Consider the following 7,981-nt stretch of genomic DNA (forward strand, 5'->3'; position numbering starts at 1 on the left):
GCAAGAAAGGCATCACAAGAAAGAATATAACTGCTGATTCTAACAATCGATGTTTTCTCTGCAATGTAGGCCCCATGGCTCAAATGTAGTGTGAAAAACAGAGCTGGTAGTTCTATCTGCTTCACTGTTGGTTTGATCGGCATCCTGCTATGAATATGGGGGAGGGGGTAAATAATGCCTTTATTTTGAAGGCACCTGTCAGGGCTTGACATGTGTATTTTTCTCCAATTTCTCAGTAGACAGAGCTGGCTGTTTAGAATCTCTCAAGAAATCAGTTCTTTACGATACTGTTTTTCAATTTGATAAACTTATGAATATCAAGTGTGCCTCGTGTGGCCAAGACAAAATGGCAAATAATGGGTTGATGGCTCATGTAACCCAGTGGGTGGTAAATAATTTCAGAATCAGGTTTTTTTTTCCCTGGCACCAAAGAAAACCATTTACTTCAGGAAGAAGACCTGTTTACTTTCAGCTATTTCCATTGTGGAATGCTTTTCTGGGGGAATCTCTGTTCTGAATGTTTTCTTCCTTGGGGAACCAATAGTATCACTGGTCACATGATAATATAAAAATAAGCCTGTTTTGCTTGCCTGCTCATAACTTTGTTCATTTCTGCAGGTCAACAGGCCTTGACACTCTGTCCTCAATGATGGTGTTGCATTTTTCCAGGAGGGAGGAGTTCCCCTTGTGGAAATGTGCCCGCCAGGTTTCCGTGCATTCCATCAGCCAAGGACTCAGGGAAGCGGTGGGGGAGTGGCAGCAATCATTAGAGAAAGTCTTTGCCCGAGGGAGGCCACTGTTCCTCAGATAGCCGGATGTGAGTCCCTCCTTGTGAAGTGGGGTCGGGGGATTCAGATGGGCCTACTGATTGCGTACCTGGCTCCCTGCCACATAACAGCGGTCCTGCCTGAGCTGCTCGACATTATAGCCGGGGTGGCGGTGGAAACCCCCAGACTTATTGTTATGGGGGATTTTAACCTGCCATCCGCTGGTGAGATGTCGGAGACGGCTCGGGAGTTCATGGCTTCCATGACGGCCATGGACCTGACCCAGGTAGTTCAAGGCCCCACCCACTTGGGGAATCACACTCTGGACTTGATTTTTGTCTCTGATCAGTGGCTGAATGATCTAAGAATAGGGGATATAGACATCAAGCCCTTGTCATGGTCTGATCATTCTCTCCTTCACATGGACTTTCAAGTCACTTCCACCCACCACAGGGAGACGGAACCAACCAAATGGTTCCGCCCCAGGCGCCTGATGGACCCCGAAAGGTTCCTGATGGAGCTTGGGCCATTTCCTGAGACTCTGGCTCACGACTCGACTGAGGACCTGGTGGTCGCCTGGGACAGGGCGGCTACTGGGGCCTTGGACCGCGTCGTGCCTTTGCGGCCTCTGACCCGATGCCGATCTCGTCTAGCTCCTTGGTTTTCCGAGGAGCTGAGAGAGATGAAGCGTCGGAAAAGACGCCTGGAGAGCGATTGGAGGACAAGCCGATCTGAATCTGACCGAACACAGGTGAGATCTTATATTAAGACCTACCTAGTGGCGATAAGAGCGGCGAAGTCTCCGCTCTTATTGCATCTGCAGAGAACCGCCCAGCTGCGCTGTTTAGGGTGACCCGCTCCTTACTTCAGGTGGGGGTACGGGAAGATCCCTTAAAGGGTCGAGCTGAGGATTTTGTACAATTCCTGCATGATAAAGTCGCTCAGATTTGGGAAGGCCTGGACTTCATGGGGCTCCCCTTGAAAAGCACCCGGAGGCTCCAACTGGTCCAGAACGTAGCCGCACAGGTGATTATGGGCGCAGCTCGTTACGCCCATGTAACACCTTTCCTACGCGAGCTGCACTGGCTCCCAGTGGTCTTCCGGGTGCGATTCAAGCTGTTAGTTATCACCTTTAAAGCGCTCCATGGCTTAGGACCTGGGTACCTACGAGACCGTCTTTTGCCACCAATAGCCTCCCACCGACCAGTTCGTTCTCACAGGGAGGGACTACTCAGGGTACCGTCAGTCAAATTATGCCGACTGGCGACTCCCAGGGGGAGGGCCTTCTCTGTGGGGGCTCCAACCCTTTGGAATGAACTGCCCCCGGAGATACGGAATATCCCTGATCTCCGTGCTTTCCGCCGTGCCCTCAAGACCCTGATGTTCCAACAGGCAGGGCTAAACATACGAACATGTGAATGATTTTTGAAATGTTATCTAATTCTGGGTTTTATTTAATTGACCAAACTAAGTAATAATTTTAATTAGCAATTTTATGATGTTTGTGTGTCTATATTTTTCTTGACTGTACACCGCCTTGAGTCCTATGGGAGAAAGGCGGTATAGAAATATAATAAATAAATAAATAAATAAATAAATAAAAATTTTTCACTGTGTGTGTGTGTGTGTGTGTGTGTGTGTTTACTTACTTTACTTTCCTGAGATATGGAAATGTCATGCTTACGTCAACTCTAAAGGCAGTGCTATTGGTTCAGCGTTATTTATAAATCTACAAGCAAAAGCAAAATCCATACAAAGGCAAGAGTCATAGAAAAAAAAAAGGGAAATGATACACTTGAGTGGAAGTCAGCTCCTGTAATGGAAATGACCCTGGGAGACAGAGCAATGAGAAGCAACCAAGGGAACAGTCAGATAAAAGGCACAGTAGGAATTTGGGTGGGGCAAGGGCCTCAGAAGAGACCCTCCCTAGTTTGGGGGCTGTAAAGAGGATAGGGAGAGAGTAGTGCTTTGAGACTTGCCAGATAGATGTCAGCCTTGCCATGTAGACCAGACAGGAAATAGCAATAGCACTTAGATTTATATACCGCTTCACAGTGCTTTCCAGCTCCAAGCTGTTTACAGAGTCAGCCTCTTGCCCCTAACAATCTGGGTCCTCATTTTACTCACCTCGGAAGGATGGAAGGCTAAGTCAACCTTGAGCCTGGTGAGATTTGAACTGCTGGCAGCCGGCAGTCAGCAGAATTAACTGCACTACTGCATTCTAACCACTGCACCACCATGGCTCAGTACAAGAGATGAGCTTTTTTCTATTTTATTGCAAGATTTTGTTAACAGAATCTTGTGAGTCTGAAAGTACTTTTCTCCCCCCACCCCCATATCTGCTTTACAGCCAAGAAATTAGGGAGGGTCCCTTTGGAGATCCTTGCTCCATCATTGCTCTGGCTGCCTTTCCTTGTCCTGTGTCCCAAGGTCATCCCCACACACCATTACATCTCCTGATAACAGCTGTGTCTGCGCAGGTTGCCTGGCTGGCAGTTATGGAAAGGGCTCATCCCTGCCTCCTTCTGGACTTTTCTTTGACATCTCAGTGTTGCCGGTCATCCTTGGAAATTCTTGACATCCTTCCATTCAAATACTGAGACAGCCATGAGTAGCTTCCGAAATCAACCACAGTTCCTGTTTCAAATGTCTTTAAAGTTTTTTTTTTTTAAATGTCTTGAACACCTAGTCAGTTGAGTTTTGCATTCTTTTATAGATCCTGTCATAAAATCTGATCATGCTCCTGAAAATTATGGTTTTTAGCAAGTTGGTTTAAGGTAGTGTATGTCATTATGACATGATCCACCATTTTAATTACAAACAATTAATCAGTGGAACTACCTGCCTCCAGAAGTTGTGAATGAGCCAACACTGGAAGCTTTTAAGAAGAGACTGGGCAGCCATTTGTCTGAAATGGTCTAGGGTTTCCTGCCTAAGCAGGGAGTTTGACTAGAAAACCTCCAAGGTTCCTCCCAACTCTGTTATCCTATCCAATTCTTGATCAAACCCCCCCACTACCAAAAGACTTTGAGATTTACTTTTTCAAATACATACAGGGTCAACAAATGTGAAGTGTTTGAAATATATGTAAAACTTTTACACAGGCTAAAATTACAGCACATGCTTGACAGAAGCAGCAAAAGGAAGAAAACCTTACTGTAGTCATTTGGAAAGGCAAGAAAAAGAAAAAAGCATTGAATATGTATGTGATAAATTATGCTGTGGAACTAAACAATGCCTTTCAGGTCTGCTACACTGGCACTTGATCAACCCCATGAATATTCATTTAACTGTATTAAATAAACAATTGGGAATAGCAGAAATCTGGAAAATGTTAGCTTCTCCGCAATTTTTGGATTTCTATAATTGTTTTAGAGTTCTAAAGTGATGATAACAGGTGAGCAATTGGAAAGTTTTCTGTACAGAATAAATTTGGCAAAATTTTCTCATGCTTATTCAAGGATATTAACTGTACATTTAATGCTACAGGAGGCACTTAATACCATTAGTTTTATGAGGTTCAGAGAGGCCCCAGTGCAGATAGTTTCCCTAGGGAATGGTGCTAACAATACGAAGAGAGCTTAGGTCCTATGGTGTTAGAGATATCCCATGAATCCTTTGAAAATTAGTTTCTATTTTGCGGTCCTTGGTGCTCTTTGAGCTTGGGTCTGTTTTTGCTTTTTGTAGCCGTTTCATTACCCAACTAGGTAACATCATCAGTGCTAGAAGAAAGTGGATATAAGTTTTATGATATGGAGGTCCATATAAGGATTATTCTGAAATTGAGAAAGAGTCCTTACACAGCTGTCACAGGTGAAACCCAAATCCAATTTTACTGCATGTGTATTCAGGTCCTTCTCTGCAATCTAGAGATTACCCTGGAAGCCAACATATGGCTGGTTGCATCCCACTTTCACCCATGTAAAAATAGCTCATAAAAACTTGGCGCATTGAAGCGGATGGACATGAAGCACCTACTTCAAAATATATTCCATGTTTAAGAGTGGCCTTAGAGGCCTGTGGTGAATTGATTAAAGATGGACTATATTTTAAAGGATGCTGCTTTTGTCTCTCCGATACTCAAATTTGCCAGGCTCTTGCAAAAGAAATCATTGCATCACTTGAATTTGTGAAGCATGATATCATGTTGAATGAAAATACTATTTCATGTGTATGAGTTTGGTTTTCTGATCAGTTAAGCTGAAGTTAAAATATTTGTATGGCTGGAATTTTACGAATATCATTTCTGCCCAAAATTCCTCAGGCAGCAACAGAAATAATGATGTTAAATCCCAGCATTGTAATTACCTATACTATATAACATGCTGAAGAGTTTGAGGCACTGGGAGATTTAATTACTGGGTTTGTTGGGTCTTTTGATAAAAAAGAAGAAAAGGAATATATACAATTATTCCAGTTTATTTTCATGACATTTTGCTCTAAATCCAATCAATTCATGGTTAGCATAAGAGGAAAAAGTGTTATTTAATAAAAGAATATAGTTGTTCCAAGCATGTTCCTTAACAGTTAATTTGGAAAATTGATGCTTATTATAAAGAAACATTTACAAGGGTTATGAAGCAGTAAACTGTAAGAGTGGGACCTGAAATTCTAGGGAAGACTTTCATAATTTCTGGAACAGAAAGCTGCTATTGTAAAAGCGGAATTAGCATGAATTCAATTGAAATGTGGAATGGGTTGCCTGCGCAGTAATTTTACTTATTTAATTGTGGGTTCCCTGCTTAGTTTCTGAGGCCTACTAACTGTAGTTATAGTCAAAGCTAATTCATTTCAGTTCTGTGGATTGAACAAAAATAGACTATATTTCATGTTGTATTTTGATTTGCACACCTGGGACTTCTTGTAATTGACCAGAAATTCCTCAGTCATATAGTGGGGAAGGAAGGGAGGGAAGGGGAAGGGGAAGGGGAAGGGAAGGTTGTAAGTAGCTAAAGAGTTTCTTGATCGTGGAGAACACTTAGTGTTGGAAGTTTGCATAATGGCCAGCAGGAAATATAAAATATTCAGAAAGTTTTCAAACGTTTTAAAAATACTTTATTATTTTAATATATATGGTCTTCAAAAGTAGTAGTGCTAAACTTGGGTCAATAAGGATTTGAAAATCGGGCATTTTTCAGTGATCATCTAAGGACAAACTGGAAGCTTTATACCAATAATGCTACACAGTATTACCTCTAAATACCAACATTTCCTGTTTCATCTCTGTGCACATTTAAAATAGAAACTTACCAATTTAATATGAGAAATATCTTGAATTTTGCAGATCACCTTGAAATCTTCCCCTCACTGGAAGCCTCCAGAACAGTCCTCCATTCCAGATGCATTTGGAATTAACTTCTGGAATTAGCCCTATGTTAAGCTTTAAACCTTATCCGAAGCTGTCAAGCTTCAACTGCTAGCTCATCAGTATTGTGGAAACACATTGCTAACTTGTGCTAATACAAGGGAGGGACCATCCAGGATAGGTGAGGCCACTGATGCATAAATGAACACATATTGGATCTCTTTTAACCACCGTCTGTCTGTGTGTGTCACTCCGTTCTGAATTGCAAGAAGTCTGCAGAACAAGCTGACAGTCAGGTTGTGTAGAAATGGATGGGAAGGAAAGAGACGCTTCATATACAGTCGTAGGCTGCCTTCACTTAAGCAGTGATAAATGCACGAGGGATCGGCTGCAAGCATAACAAGACCATAAATATGAAGCTTGTTTAGTGGCGGGGATGTCAGAAAACTACAGCAGCTGATATTTTACATTTTATAAATTGTGCCAATTTATTTTTAAAAATGTTAAGTATGTTTGGAAAAGATAGGCAGTCACAGGAATACTTTAACTCCTTCCCAACTGTCATTAATCTTAGCCCATTTCATTCTCAGAAAAAACATTTTTAATTCAATACAGTGGCATTTCTAAAAGGGGGAAGTTGGAAGTCTGGTTTTCGATTAACCCTCTCATTCCCAAGAAACAAGAGCTCTGAGTTACAAAATGGTTGAAGACCAATAGCCAAGTTTTGGGAAATGTCTACAAGAAAGGAAGAACTTTTGTCCTGGGTTCAACCATTTTTTTTGGTCAACACTTGCTTGCTTTTGAAGCTCAAGAGAGTTATCTGTCTGTTGGAAATGTCCTTGAGGAGCTGGAACATTAATTTGTTATATTTTGGTCCAAAATATGCAAGGTTGTCCACATGTTTTTAAAGTGATTGCTCCTTGCCAGACAGACAAAGATTGTTAGTCAAGGATCTCTCTCTCTCCCCCCCCCCTTTTCTGTGTCTATAGATTCTGTTATTCTATTTGATTTTCAGTGTCCCCAATATTTGAAATTATGTTATGAAAAATTATGGGTCAATTGTCTATGAAGCATAGGCAAAAGAGTAACTCTGAATCCATCTTCCAGTTTGCATCAGTGGATTTAAAATAATCTTTGCAAATGTCTGAAGGAGTCTTCCTTGTTCAGAGAAACAACGGGGAGAATTTTATGAAAATTTACTCAAATTTCCGAGTTCAATTTTCATATGGACATTACATGTAGTTTTTGTGACAATAACAGAATGGCATTTTGAACGGACTTTTTCAAGGTACTTTATTTAGGATACAACTTTCCATGAACCATTTGCTCTTGCTCCTCTTCTTCTTCCTCTTCCAGTCCGAACCTATTTTGCATGCATTATGTCTACATGATGCAAGTCATACATTGTAATATTAATGGTTTAGACAATATGTTCTGTCAATATTGAAAGATGCGTTTTTTATTCTTCTTAGAAATTGCATCAGATGTGAAGACATGTGCAGGGACCTGTTTTTTGAAACTCATGCTGCCTGCCTCCAATTGTTCCTGCCTCATTTTTGGATATCGGTATCTGGTAAACTTTCAAAATTTGTGTTTTATTAGTGTTGTATATCAATGATTGCATAACATTTGTAGATACCATACGATCGATCGATCAATCAATCAATCTTTCAATATTTTTCAAATGCCTTTTTTTAAAGGAAATTGTATGTTAAAAATGATTGATAATTTTGATCATTTAAAAGCACGGTAAATGAGAAGTCATGTTGTTCTTCTGGTTTAGACTAAGGGGATGTCCTGATGACTGATCCAGATATCAGCCTGGTCCAACTCTACTTAAGCTTTTTTGAAATGAGCTAAAATTGACTAGTTGTGACCATCTAGATGGACAATTTTGACAGCAGAAGGT

This window comes from Pantherophis guttatus, chromosome 6 (assembly GCF_059756535.1).
Source record: "Pantherophis guttatus breed Tessera chromosome 6, ASM5975653v1, whole genome shotgun sequence".
Taxonomy (NCBI): Eukaryota; Metazoa; Chordata; class Lepidosauria; order Squamata; family Colubridae; genus Pantherophis; species Pantherophis guttatus.